Below are 15,529 nucleotides of genomic sequence, written 5' to 3'. Positions count from 1 at the left end.
GCATCGGCACCAGACTTCGGAGCGTAGGCTCCCGAGTTCGAATCCAGCCGGCTCCCTTGCATGCTTTCTATCCGTGCTGGGTTGAGCGTCGAGCTAGTAACTTGGCCTCACAAAAACAATAAAGCCTGCTAAAAAAAAACGCTGTCACGACGTCATCCCAATGACTCCACTGGGAGTTAAAGGCTTTCTTCTTCCTTCTTTGCACAATATTGTAGTAATTTTATGCATTGCACGGTACTGGTATGGGTTCCTATTCTGGACTGACAGTGAGAACTGGGCAAGGAGAGGAGAATCGTGGTTGGGAAAAGGGGAAGGAAGGGGGAGGGAGTGGGAAGCACCAGACAGACATTCTGTAGTGATCAATAAACCAATTGTTCGGAATCACATGACCTTGCCTGGGTGTGTCTGCACCCACACCACCTCCTGCCCCAGCACTCCTTCTCTGACACCTGTACCATGCCCCTCCACGGCGCACCACCCTCACTATCCCCTAACCTCCTTTGCTCCCACCAGATGTTCAAACTCACTGCCCGCTCCACATTGACAAATACAGTTTTGTGCAGAAGTCTTATGCCTCCTAGCTATATATAAGTGTCTAAGACTTTTGCAAAGTACTGTATTTAATTGAATTAATTAATTTAGAGATGCAGTGTGGAACTGCCCTTGCAGCCCAATGAGCCTCACAGCCTAGCAACCCACCTGTTTAACACTAGCCTAATCACAGGACAATTTACAATGACCAATTAACCTACTAACCATAAGGAGAGCCATAAGGAAAGAAAAGATGAAATATGAAGGGAGGCTAGCCAATCATATAAAAGCTGATCCTAAAAGATTTTTTTAAATATATAAAAAGAGAGGTGAGAGTGGATATCAAACCACTGGAAAATGACATTGGAGATGCAGTAATGGGGGACAAAGAAATGGCAGAGGAACTTACTAAGTAATTTGTGTTAGTTTTCACTATGGAAGACACAAGCAGTATGCCAGAAATTCAAGAGTGTCAAGGGGGCAGAAGTGATCGCAATTGCTATTAATAGGCAGAAAGTGCTTGGGAAGCTGATAGGTCTGAAGGTACATAAGTCACCTGGACCAGATGGACTACATCCCACGGTTCTGAAAGAGGTGGCTGGAGAGACTGTGGAGGCATTAGTAATGATATTTCAAGAATCACTAGATTTTAGAATGGTTCCTGAGGACTGGAAAATTGCAAATGTCGCTCCACTCTTTAAGAAGGGAAGGACCAGTTAACCTAACTTCAGTGGTTGGGAAGATGATGGAGTCCATTATTAAGGATGAGGCTTTAGGGTACTTGGAAGCACCTGATAAAGAAAGGCCAGTCAGCATGGTGGGAAATCTTTCCTGACAATTGGTTTTTTTTTGAAATCTTTGATGAAGTAACAGGCAAGATACATAAATGAGAGTCAATGGATGTTGTGCACTTGGATTGTCAGAAGGCTTTAGACAAGGTGCCCACATGAGCCTGTTTAACAAGATGGTATTACAGGAAATATGGATTGAAGATTTGCTGACTGGCAGGAGGCAAAGAGTGGGAATAAAGGGAGCCTTTTCTGATTGTCTACCAGTAACTAGGGGTCGCAGTGGGGGTTGTTGAGATTGCTTCATTTCACGTTACATGTAAATGATGGAATTGATGGCTTTGTGGCAAAGTTTGCAAATGATACAAACATAGGTGGAGGAGCAAGTAGTGTTGAGGAAGCAGGGAGTCTGCAGAAGGGCTTAGGCAGATTGAGATAATGGGCAAAGAAGTGGCAAATGCAATGTAGTGTAGGGAAGTGTATGGTCCCGCACTTTAGTCGAAGGAATAAAGGTGTGGAATATTTTCTAAACGGTGAGCAATTCCCAAAGTCAGAGGTGCAAACTGTTCTGTTTTGTGTTGCAACTTCTAAACATTAAACTAATTCAAAGGAAGACATGAGAGTCGGGGAATCTGAGCGTCACTTTCAGTCTACTTTAAGTCAGGCGTGCACATAGCATATGGTAGCGTGATGCCACGTGCAATTCATGCATTTTTATATATAGCTTGTAATGAATTATTTAAATGAATGAGAATGCTTAATCAAACAATATATGCAACTCTTCAACTCTTTTCCAAAACCGAGCCACGTTTCGCAAGTAACTGGCTGATTAACATATCAGAATGTTTCTCAGCTATGTTGCCTACAAAAGCTGTTGTAGTCAGACCTCTGCTTTTGTCACTTCCGCTGTTCCTCTGAGCAACATGGTTCTTCCTTGATCCAATGTTCTTTCCAACCACAGGCACAGAGGTTGGCACCAATACCTGTTTGCCCTCTGTGTGTTTGGCATGGAGACAGTTGTAGCTTTCAGATGGCTTCATTGCAGGAAATGTGACATGCAAATTGTGAATTGATCTCCAATCAAGTTGCAGTTGTTTCAGCCAATCACATCCCCACAATGCTGGTCCTTCTGCTTTTACCACATCCAAGTTCAATGTGGCTTGTTGGTCGTTATATTTCAAAGTTACAAAAGGCATTCCCACAGAAGTTATCTTTCTTTCCAATATAAGTTCTTAGTTGGATATATGCAGGAATCAGTTCAGTATCTTTGAAATGCTCTTCAAACTCATTTTGTGGCATGATTAAAACAGCTGAGCCAATGACCAATTCTATTTTAATTAATTTGCCGTTCGCTTTTTGTATAAGCCATATTGCTCGTCTATTGTTAATTTTCACATTTTAAATCTCAAGGCTACACAGTCCTCTGCCACTCTCGTCATTATCAGGCTATCCATCAACAGCATGCAGATCAGTGCTTTCTTTGAAACTGCAACTTGACATTTCAGCTTTTTCCCTTCCCTGTGCAATTTATTTATCCTTGTTTGCCCAACGTGCTCTTTGCATGCATCCTAATTTGTTGCATTTTCTGCTAGTTTCTCCCTTAAGCCTGCAGGGTTCTGGTGTGTATGAGCCCCTGCTAAAACAATAACATAATTTGTTTGCCCAAGGCTGTTTCTGTTTGGATGTTGCAACTTAGTTCATATTCACTTACATTCCCGATTTCAAATCATTGTGTCTCTATCTGCAGTTTCCATTGAAACAGCAATTTCAACTAGTGTAAGCTGTGCTTCAGTTAGGAGCCATTCATTCCACAAACTAAATTATCTCTCACTGCATCACTAAGCCCATTACTGAACTCACAAATCTTCGCCAACTGCTTCAATTCCGCCACATAAGCTGAAATGGATTCCCTTTCATTTTGATTCTGCTTATGAAACATAAAGCATTCTGCAATCAACAATAGCTTTGGTTCTAAATGTTCCTGCATTGCTTTGACAGTGTCAGTAAAGTTAATTTCTGCTGGCTTGATTGGAGCAATCAAACTTTGAAGCAAGCTGCTCTTCACTGGCTATTTCATTTGCTTCAAAACACTCTTTAATTTTCTCGGTATAAAATCTAGTTGTCTGTTGTGTAATCAAACATGTCTAACTTTCTGATGTAGCCAGCCATTTTTGATTTGTTTTTATTATTATCAGCTGGTACTCACTTGTTATGAACCCACAAATTCTTCCATTTTCTGGTTTAACAAAACTTGATTGTGTCTGCATGTATCCATATACGGACTGCACAGGACTGATAGAACATAGAACAGTAGAACACAGGACCAGGCCATTCAGCCCACAATGTCATGCTAAATCAGCTAAAAAGCAAATCTAAGACAACCAAGCACTAACTCCTCCTCCTCCCTACACCCGGTCCATATCCTTCCATCTTCTTTACATCCATGTGCTTATCCAATTTTCTCTTAAAAGCCTCCATCGCCATACCAGGTAGTGTATTCCAGGCATCCACCATTCTCTGAGTAAACAAGTTACTCCTCACACCCCCCCGTGAACCTTCAATGCATGCCCTCTGTTATTAGACATTCCAACCCTGCAAACAGACACTCCCTGTGCACCCAACCTCTGCAACTCCTAGTCTTGGGAGCCTCTATCAGATCTCCCCTCAGCCTCCAGAGAAAACAGTCCAGGTCTACCCAAGTTTCTGCACATGCCCTCTAAACCAGGTAACACCGTAGTAAACGTCTTCCTCACCCTCTCCAAGACCTCAACATCCTTCCTATAGTGGGGCAACCAGAACCGTACGTAATACTCCAGATGTGGACTAACTAGAGCTTCATGAAGTTGCAACATAACCTCCTGCTTTTTGAACTCAGTACCTTGACTAATATAAGCAAGCATTCCATAAGCCTTCTGAACCACCTTATCAACCCATGTAGCTGCTGTCAAGGAGCTGTGAACTTGGATTCCAAGATCTCTCTGCTCAGCAATGCTGTTAAAGACCTTTCCCCTAACAGTGTACTGTCTCCTTGCATTTGCCTTACTGGGGAGCAACACCTCACATTTATCTGGTTAAACTCCATCTGCCACTTCTCTGCCCATATCTGCTACTGATCTATATTGTGCTGTACTCTTTGCCAGTCTTCTGCATTATCCGCAACTCCACCAGCCTTGGTAACATCCACAAATTCACTAACCCACCCATCTACATTTTCATCCAGGTCATTTATATACATTAAAAACAGCAGAGGTCCCAGCACAGATCCCTGCGGCACTCGGCTAGTTACAGACCTGCAGCTCAAATAAGTCCCTTTAACCACCACCCTCTGTCTTCAATGCACAAGACAGATCTGAATCCAAACAGATTATTTGCAGCAGACCCCATGCATCTTAATCTTCCAGGTTAGCCTCCCATGGGGAACTTTGTTGAATGACTTACCAAAATCCATGTAGACAACATCCTCCGCCCTATCCTCATCAATCTCTTTCATCACCTTGTCAAAAAACACCATCAAGTTGGTCAGGCACAACCTGCCATGCACAAGGCCATGCAGGCTCTCCCTAATTAGGCCATGGGTTTCCAAATGCTCGTATATCCTATCCCCAAGGATTTTCTCCAGCGATTTCCCTACAAGTGATGTGAGAATCACTGTGATGAAACAATGAAATGATGCTGGGAATGAAAGGGTTAACATATGAGGGCATTTGTAGGTTCTAGGCCACTAGGGTTTAGAAGAATGATGAGGGGAACTCATTGATCCCATAGCAGGAGAGTCTACGACCAGAAGGCACAGCCTCAGAATAGAAGGACATCCCTTTAGGACAGAGCCATAAAGTCGTAGAATTCAACTGCCCAAATCAGGCCCTTCAGCCCATCTAGACCATGCCAAGCTATTAATTTGGCCTGATTGGCTCGTGCAATCAACTTTTGAAATCAAACACACAGTCACCTCCTCCGCTGGCAGCTCGTTCTACACTCTCACCATGAGATGAGGAGCTTCTTTAGCCAGAGGGTGGTGAATCTGTGGAATTCGTTGCCACAGATGGCTGTGGATGCCAGGTCATTAAGTATATTTAAAGCGGAGGTTGATTGGTTCTTGATTAGTCAGGGATTCAAAGGCAGGAAAGTGTGTTGAGAGGGATAATAATTCAGCCATGATAGAATGGCAGAACAGACTTGATGGGCTGATTGGCTGAATTCCCAAACAGGGACTCATAACTTTTATCTGTCTATAAAAATATGAGAAAGTGACACAGCCTTTTGTGTTTGTAACACTTCCTTCCTCATTGCCTGCTGTACCCTGTATGTAAACCTGATATGAGAATTATCAGGAGAATCTGATTGTGGAAAAGTTAATTCCCAAATCAACAAATACACATCAGAAATTTAAATATGGTAATGTGGAGTATAAACATATGTCTTGAATCATTAATGATCTCTCATAGTCTTGGCCTGAAACGTCAAGGTTGTGTGCTTAGCCCCCTGCTCTGTTCACTTTACACTTATGACCGCGTGGCTAAGCACAGCTCCAATGCCATATTGAAGTTTGCTGATGACACCACAGTCTTAGGCCGAATCAAAGATGGTGATGGATCAGCATACGAGAGGGAGATTGAAAAATCTGGTTGAATGATGCCACACCAACAACCTCTCACTCAGTGTCAGCGAAACCAATGAGCTGATTAGTGACGACAGAAGGAAACCAGAGGTCCGTGAGCCAGCCTCGCATTAGGGGGTTGGCAGGGGAGAAGGTGACTCCTCGGTGTAATCGTTTCAGGGGATCTGTCTGGGACCAGCATGCAAAGAAGGCATGATATACCTCTGCAACATACACACAAAATGCTGGAGGAACTCAGCAGGCCAGACAGCATCTATGGAAAAGAGTACAGTCGACATTTCGGGCCGAGACTCTTCGGCAGAAACTCTATTTACTTACATTTATTACTTTCACAGTCTGTCTTGTTTTACACATTAGTTGTTTGCCAGTCTTTGTGTGTAGGTTTTCATTGTTTCTTCTGTACTGTGAATGCCTGCAAGAAAATGAATCCCTAGGTTGTATATGGTGGTATATAAATGTTACATTTACTTTCAACATTGATAGATACTGCCAGACTTGCTGAGTTCCTCCAACATTTTGTGTATGTTACCCAATAATCTCTCATGTCGGTGCGCTAACTTTGACTCCCAGTCACCACCATGTGGTCTGTTTATAAATTACAGGTTATTTTTCAAAATTGCCACTTTGAAGTCAGAATCAGAATCAGGTTTATTATCACCAGCATGTGTCGTGAAATCCGTTAACTTCGCAGCAGCAGTACAATGCAACACATGATGATTTAGAAAGAAAAAATAAATAAATCAGTAAATCAATTACAGTAAGTGTATATGTATAGTAAATAGATTAAAAACCGTGCAAAAGCAGAAACAATATATATTAAAAAAGTGAGGTGGAGTTCAAGGGTTCAATGTCCATTTAAGAATGGTGTGGCAGAGGGGAAGAAGCTGCTCTTGAATCGCTGAGTGTGTGCCTTCAGGCTCCTGTACCTCCTCCCTGATGGTAACAGTGAGAAAGGGGGAGGGGATTCTGGGTGAATGATGAATGTCACCTTTCTGAGACATGGCTCCTTGACCATGTCTTGGACACTGTGGGGACCAGGATGGAGGTGACTAATTATACAATTCTCTGTGCTTTTTTTCAGTCCTGTGCAGTGGCCTGTCAGAACGCTCGTCATGGTACGCCTATAGAATTTTTTGAGTGTTTTAGGTGACAAACCAAATCTCTTCAAACTTCGAATGAAATGTAGCCGCTGTCTTGCCTTCTTTTTTAGCTGCATCGATATGTTGGGACCAGGTTAGATCATCGGAGATCTTGACACCTAGGAATTTGTAACTGCTCACTCTCTTCACTTCTGATCCCTCTATGAGATTTGGTTTGAGTTCCCTTTTCTTACCATTCCTGAAGTCCACAATCAGCTCTTACTGATGTTGAGTGAAAGGCTGTTGCTGTGACACAACTTAACTAGCTGGTATATCTCGCTCCTGTACACCCTCTCACCTCCATCTGAGAGGTGATGCCTCTCAGATGTGGTGATAGGAAAACTGCAGTGAGGCAGGCATTCATTCTAGCCATCACCGATCTCTCAAAGCATCTCACCACCATAGATATGAGTGCTGTTGGGTGATAGTCATTAAGGCAACAAGGTCTACCAACAAGGTTGTATCTTCAGCAACATCGCAAAAACAAAGGAGCTGGTTGTGGAGGAATGGAGACAGGCTAACCCCTATTGACATCAATGGATCTGAGGTTGAGAGGGTGAACACCTTTAAATTTCCTGGCATAAACATCACGTGGTCTGTACATACCGGCTGTGTGGAGAACAAGGCACAAGAACGCCTCTTTCACCTCAGACAGTTGAAGTTTGGTATGGGCCCCCAAATCCTAAAAACTTTCTATAGGGGCACAATTGAGAGCATTCTGACTGACTGCATCTCTGCCTGGTATGGGAACTGTACTTCTCTACTTCCCTCAATCGCAGGACTTTGCAGAGAGTGGAACAGGCAGCTCAACCACAAAACTGTTCCAGCTGCTACCATCGGGAAATGGTACCACAGCATTAAAGCCAGGACCAACAGGCTCTGGGACAGCTTCTTCCACCAGGCCATCAGACTGATTAATTCATGCTGACACAACTGTATTTCTATGTTATATTGACTATCCTGTTGTACATAATATTTACTATAAATTACTATAATTGAACATTGCATATTCAAACAGAGACGTAACGTAAAGATTTTTACTCCTCATGTATATGAAGGATGTAAGTAATGAAGTCAATTCAATTCAAATTTATAGATGACATTTGATCACATGGGTATAGAGGGAGTAGATCAATGGGTTAAGCTCACACTACTGAGGTGTACCAGTGTTGATTGTCAGCAAGGAGGAAATATTATCACTAATCTGCACAGTTTGTGGTCTTCTGGTTAGGAAGTTGAGGATCCAATTGCAGAGTGAGATACAGAGGCCCAGGATCTGTTGCTTATTGTGGGAATGATGGTGTTAAGTGCTGAGCTATTGTCCTGATAATCTAAGACTTGTGAAGAACCGTAGAGATTGTGTGAGTCGTAGACCTATTGTGGCAATAGGAAAATTGCAGTGAGGCAGGCATTCATTCTAGCCATCACCGATCTCTCAAAGCATCTCACAACCATAGATATGAGTGCTGTTGGGTGATAGTCATTAAGGCAGCTCACACTACTCTCCTTAGGCATTGGTACAATTGTTGCCTTTTCAAAGCAGGTGGGAACTTCTGCCCGTAGCAGTGAGAGGTTGGAAATGTCCTTGAGTACTCCCGTCAGTTGGTTGGCACAAGTTTTCAGAACCCGACCAGGTACTCCATCAGGACCTGCTGCCTTGCAAGGGTTCACCCTCCTGGCCTCCGAGGCAGAGATCACAGCGCCACTGGATGCAGCAGGGATCTTCACAGCTGTAGTTAAATTCTCTGGTGGCGTTCTCATCCCGATTCGAAGGTGATTCCCTGAGTACCGACTCAAAGCAGTCCTGTAGGTGCTCCTGTGCTTCCCTTGTCCATACCTTCTGGGTTCTCACCGCTGGTGCTGCAGTACTCAGGGGGCAGATGTACAGCCAGAATCGGAATTTCCAAAATGTGGGGTGAGACAGCACAGTAACCACCCTTGACCTCAGTGTAACAGTGGTCCAGTGTGTTGCTTCCTCTGGTATTACAGGTGACTTGTTGATGATAATTGTTTTGTGACTTTTACAAGCTGGCCTGGTTAAAATCGCCTAAACTGACGGTAGAGGCGTTAGGGTGTGCATTGTTCAAATTGTTCCGAGCCTGTTTGACATTGGCCAGTAGTGTTCATGTAGCTTGCCCAACGTCCTTGTGACCCTGAAATGGCAGGCCCCCACCAGCTCGTGCGCCGATGGCAGCACTGTGGCACGGAGCCCCCCGGGGGTGTCTGTCATCGTCGGGAAAATGGCCGCTGCTGGAACAGCAGCCTGTCGCGCATCCCCAGTGTTCCCGACTGAGAGTGTAGGGCTTTGGTCCCCTGGATCCTCTGCCCACTCCGTCAGCCGTCCTACGCTGCCGTTCCCTCACCCGGGAACGCCCAGCACGGGATCGCTCAACTGCTCGCTGCCCAGCTGCCGGTCAATTGTGGGGAGGCCTACCGCGCCTCCAGCTGCCTCCTGAGGTGTCGCCGAGGCTTGCCCCGGTTCCGCTGTGTTGCACTGGGCCGCGGCGGGCCGCTGTGAGACGGGGGGGGGGGGGGGAAGCCAGATCTGCTTCCTGGAGCTGCCCTGCCGGAGAGCCACAGCTTCACCACCGAGGTCGAGTGTTGCCCCCCGGCACGTCCACACGGGCCCCCCAGCAGGTCCAGGCCAATGACGCAGGACTCCATGATGTTGGCAATCCGCACCTAGTGCTCCACCGTGTTTTCCCCCACTACGATGCACAGCCTCCTCTTCCCTCGCATCGCCGCACAGTGTCCAGTGACCATAGCCAGCAGGACCAGCGTCGTTGTCCTTCCAGACGGGGATGGCTGGCCCGTGCTGGGGAGGACACCGGGTTAGACAATGGTGGTAGTTGACCATCCACACGGTTTCTAATGTCCTTCACCACGCAGTCAACGTATAAACCTTGCTCGTCACCCAGACGGCCTGCCCAGAGAGGTGACAGTGGAGGTCTCCGGGAGGGCCTCCCACTTGACGTTTCCCGATGGCCGTGCTGGGCTCTGGTGTGGTGCTGGTTCAGGGCAGTCCCGGGCCGAATGGCCTGCCTCACCACAGCGGTGCAGGGAACGCTGCGTGGCACGTGGCAGGGTCGGTGCGGCCCTGGTCGGACCCGTCTCACGGGCTCCTCCTCGTCGGTGTCCTCCTCCACCTCAGTCGCCAGGCAATGCTGGAGGGTAAAGTTGCTTCTGCCCTCTCCGCCTCTGCCAGTGCCTCGTCCAGCAATGCGGGTGATATTGGGTGGACATGCTGCCGAAGGTGCTCCTGCCTCAGCGCCTTTACAAAGGTGTGGGCCAGGCTCTTCCTGGGCCCCGGGAGGGAACGGGGGGGTGGGGTGGCAGGGGGTAGCCATGCTGAGCACAGTCGTGTAAATCTGCTGTGAACGTCTCCAGGCTTTCTACCACACAGCTGCCCAGCTCATTGCTTCCTCGCTGTTCCGGTGCTGCTACGAGGCCTCTGGAGTCATACTGCTGAGCCGACATTAGCTCGAATGGGGCCCACAGGGCATCCCCCTCCAGCGCCAGGGCAAGGTGCACCAATGTTTTGCCATGCGGCAGGTTTGAATTGTGCCAAGCGAGGCCCCAGATGGCCAGTGCCATTGTATCAGGTGGACCTTGTAGCACAAATTGCTGAGGCCTGTTGGTCTTCCTCTTGCCCTGGTAACATTGGCGATGCCCACCTTAATGTCCGTCCTCCCATGTCTGTGACGTCTTGGGTTCCCCGGTGCAGGCCATGAGGGAGGCGAGTGATGCACCTTGCTCTTTCCCCCCGGGTTGGGGGACTGGGTACGCTTACTCCATCGTGGTTTCCTGGGAAGGCACGATACTCAGTTCTCAGGCTCCCCCTCCAGGTGGGCATCCCATCTTCAGGAGCCCGGCCCGGAGGAGCAAGGGAGGCGTATTGCTTGGTCCCTCCGCGTTTTAAGGTGCTCCACCCGACATCATAGCTCTTCAATCTTACCGCCAATTCCTAATCCCACTCCTGACACCAATGCGACGGGCATTCAGTCCATGATGACAGACTAGGGAAGCTCTTTTAGCTCATCCACAGGTTTTATTGTGGCAAGCACAAAAACAGACCGGGCACTGTGACCCAGGGAGTGGACCCACCCAGTCACATACACAAACATCCCACCCTGCAAAAACTCATTTCAGGGAGGTAGCACCCCCCCCCCCACCAGTCGGCATCCAAGGGTGTATGTAATACTTCGTTTAGTGATTTTGTCTAATCTGTAAACCAAGTTGGGTATATGCAGAAAATGTGACATTAAAATATGTGCTTATATCATAGTATCATGGAGTCATTTTTTTATTCTGTTACAACTTTAAGCAAGTCTCCAGGGAGTTTGGCCTCATCACGTAGGACATCAATAGAGTAGCTCCTTAGCAGTGAGCCAGCTGTTTAAATAAATGTTAGCTATGCTAATGAACGAATGGCACCTGTTAAACTCACCTCAACATGTCTTTTACAGTCATTTAACCCACCATGGGCAATAGAAAAGTCACTGTTGCGAACAGTGCAGCAGGCAACACTGTCATGATTTTTTACCCCTATTAGGCAGGGGTACACTTTAGTGTAGTCTGGGGTGAAGTACGTTTTATATTTTCTTTTTTTGGAACACTCTGCCATGGTGCAGCAGGACACTAAACTGAACTGACGGACAATGAAAGAGAGAGAGAGGTTGACTGTAAAGCCCGCCCACAGAGAAAACTGATTGGTCTACTTAGCACGAAGAGAGACCAATCAGGATGCTCCCTCTTGCTCTTCCTCTTTCTCTCCCTCTACCTCTCCTTCTTTCTCTCTACCTCCCTCCGCCTCTCCCTCTCAGAAAAATTGACTTCCGGGATATTGTATATATCTTGCGGGCATCAGGGAGCCGCTGTCAATATGTGGGAGACTCCCGGATCTTCCGGGAGAGGTGGGATGTCTACATACTGACGGGGGAGGTGATTATTACACACCCCGGACCCACAAGCAAATAACTGTATAACCCAAGCTAAAATATAACAATAAATGAACTGGAATATCCCACCATAATCCCACAAACCCGGTTTAACACAAGAACAATAAATAGTGCTGGCCACTCGGAATGCTGTGGTGTGGGGCCGACCATGCTCCCTGAGCACCATAATATGTATGTCCCAGGATCTCTCCACAATCCTGTGTCCGTCAACTATCTTTTAAATGTTGTTAATTGAGGAGAAGACAAGGAAGTGGAGTTGAAGGGGAGTAATAAATCCGCAATTGTAGAATGGTAGAGCAGACTTGATGCCTATTTCTTCTTTACGCTTTATGGTTATTGTCATCTTCATGACTTTTTCTGGCAGCTTTTTCCATTAATGCACTTGCCTCTGTGTGAGGAAGCTGTCACTCAGGTCCGTGTGACAAGTCTTTCCCCATTCACCTTAAAACCAAGTCTTGTCCTCGTCCTATTTTGTAGCTTCTTCTATTTTTATGATATCCTCCAGCCCACTTAACCCCTCCGAGATACTTGGTTTCCACCAATTCTAACCCACATTCCCTTCAGTTCCTCCAAGTAATGTGTCCACCGCAGTCACCCATGCCTTTGGTTGTCAAAGTCTGATGATCTGGAAACCCCACCCTTTGCTTCCCTCTCCTTCTGCTGGGTGGAGAAACGGTGGATGGAGTTTAATCCCGATGAGTGTGCGGTGTTGCACATTGGGAAGTCAAAAGCAAGAGGAAGATAAGTAGTAAATGGCAGGACCCCGAGAAGCCTTGTGCTGCAGAGGGATCTTGGGGTATATGTTCTTAGCTCCCTGAAAGTGACAAATGGATAGAATGGTATGTAAGACTCAGCTCTATCAACCCACGTTCGTCTAGGGGAAACCGTCGGCTGCCCACCAAACTGTGTCTCACGTTTGTGTAGATGCTGTGTGTGCACCCCGGAACAAACCCACAACGTAAAATATCAGTCAGTACACAATGTACGTTTAAATGATTACACTTTATAAATTTTACTGTGACTATGGGGTTAATAGAGAAACAAAAATATAAAATAAAAAGGTGCCAAGAATAGAGATTACACAGTTTGTGCACACATTGGAGCTCACGCAGTATCCTCGATCTACCATTCAATTTCCTCCAAACTCCACAACCCCCCCGGACTGGGACCAACCACGGTGGTTGACCAGAGTGCTTCCCGCACGTCCTCCCTCTTCGCTTCTCCTCGCCAAATTTCCCACGCACCAACCCCGGTTCCCACACATACAGATAGAATAACAAGACTCCCATTGGTTAGTCCCCCTGTTATCAGTAGTTATAACCCAAACGTTTCAGCTACAGAAAACATTACCTCATAGTTAACATTACAGAGAAGCCGTTTTATAATTAGCAGTTAACAGTTAACATTACAGTTAATATTACTGAGAACCCTACAGGTATATGACATGTCTCCTCTAGTGCCAAGAGGAGGCCACCCTCTTATATTCCCTCTTGGTAGATGTCATCCTGATAACATGAATATTGACATCTTCTTCCAATAAAAAAATTATTTCTCCAGTCATTCTAGATGAGGATGCAGACCTGCAGGTCTGTTGGGGATTATCTACTGTATCCGGTGCTCTTGGTGCTGTCTCCTCTACATTGGAGAGACGAAGTAGATTGGGGGAATGCTTTGTCAAGCACCTTTGTTTCATCCACAAGAAGCAGGTTTTCCTGATGGCCAACTATTTTAATTTTGATCCCCATTTCTGTTCTGACATGTCTGTCCATGGCCTCCTCTGCTGCTGTGCAGCAACACCTCATATTCCATTTGGGTAGTCTCCAACCTGACGGCACGATTTCTCTGCCTTCCTTCCCACTTTTTCCATTCCCTATTCTGCTTACCCTCTTACCCCTTCTCTTCTCCTCACCTGCCCATTACCTCCCTCTGGTGCCCCTCTTCCTTCCCTTTCTCACCTCGAAGCTTCTCACTCCAACCCCCCCACCTTTCATTCCCACCCCCCTCACCTGGCATCACCTATCACCTTCTAGCTTGTACTCATTCCCCTTCTCCCCCTTTCTAACCCTTTCTGGGTTCTTCTCTCTTCCTTTCCAGTCTTGAAGAAGGGTCTCAGACCAAACTGTTGACTGTTTATTGCCCTCCACAGATACTGCTTGACCTGCTGAGTTCTTACAGCATTTTGTGTGTGTTTCTATGGTTGGGTACATTTATCCTTGCTGAGTGTATCTATCTAATGATCTAATGGCACGTGGCCAAGTGGTTAAGGCTTTGGGCTAGTGATCTGAAGGTCGTTAGTTCGAGCCTCAGCCGAGGCAGTGTTTGTGTCCTTGAGCAAGGCAGTTTACCACACACTGCTCCTGCACGTTTATAGCCCAGTGGCGGTCGTTGGTGCAGTAAGGACAAGACAAGATAATGAGCTGGCAGATCTATAAACCCCACTTCACTCTCTCTGTCTCATTCTGGGCAGCTTGTCTGTAAATCAATCCCTTTCCAGACTTCCTACTGCTCTTTGCATTTGGAGCTCGGAATAAAGACATAAATTTTACAGTTCAATTTCAACATACATTTATTGTCAAAGTATATATACTTTATACAACCTTGAGATATGTGTTACAGGCAGCCACGAAACAAAGAAACCCCAAAAGATTCAAGGTTCAAGATTCAAAAACTTTATTGTCATTCTAACCGTACATCAGCTCTGCAGGGCAGAATGAGACAGCGTTTCCCAGGAGCAGTGCAATCATAACATAACAAACGCAACACTAAGTAACAAACACAACAATAAATAGTAAAACACACAGCCACATGTCAGTTAAAAACAAATTATAAGTGTCCAGTGCAAGTTAAAAGTGTCCAAAGCAGAGTCAGGTAGAGCAGCTATTTCGCAGTCTGACTGCCTGTGGGAGGAAGCTGTTTAGTAGCCTTGTGGTTTTAGTTTTGATGCTCCTGTAATGTTTACCTGATGGCAGAAGAACAAACAGTTCATGGAGAGGGTGTGAGGGGCCTTTAATGATGTACCGTGTCTTCTGGAGGCATCGACTCTGAAAGACTGTCAGACACCCAATGCATAGAGAGAAAAAGAATCGTACAAACAGAAGAAGTAATCAAATAGCTTCAGAACTGAAGTTTTACAAAAGACATGAAGCCAGGCAACACTGTAGCTGCTGCAGGCCACAGGATCAGTTCATCACGAGCTGAGTTAATGTCATGGGAGCACAGATGTGAAGCCAGGCATAAAACCATAAGATATAGTACAGGGGTGGGCAAACTTTTTGACTTGTGGGCCACAAAGGGTTCTAAAATTTGACAGGGGGGCCAGACCAGGAGCAGATGGACGGAGTGTTTTGGTAATACACCTCATAAGAGAAAATAAAATATCATAGGATATGTAGAAAACATGTGCTTTAATTTCAATTGAAAATGAACAAATGCATTACAACAAAATATCTGTCTTTGAAGTCCCATGGTATTTAGCTGTTTATTGAAGTGACTTTT

The sequence above is a fragment of the Hypanus sabinus genome, chromosome 2 (genome assembly GCF_030144855.1).
Source record: "Hypanus sabinus isolate sHypSab1 chromosome 2, sHypSab1.hap1, whole genome shotgun sequence".
Lineage (NCBI taxonomy): Eukaryota > Metazoa > Chordata > Chondrichthyes > Myliobatiformes > Dasyatidae > Hypanus > Hypanus sabinus.
Note: the sequence above shows the minus strand (reverse complement) of the source record.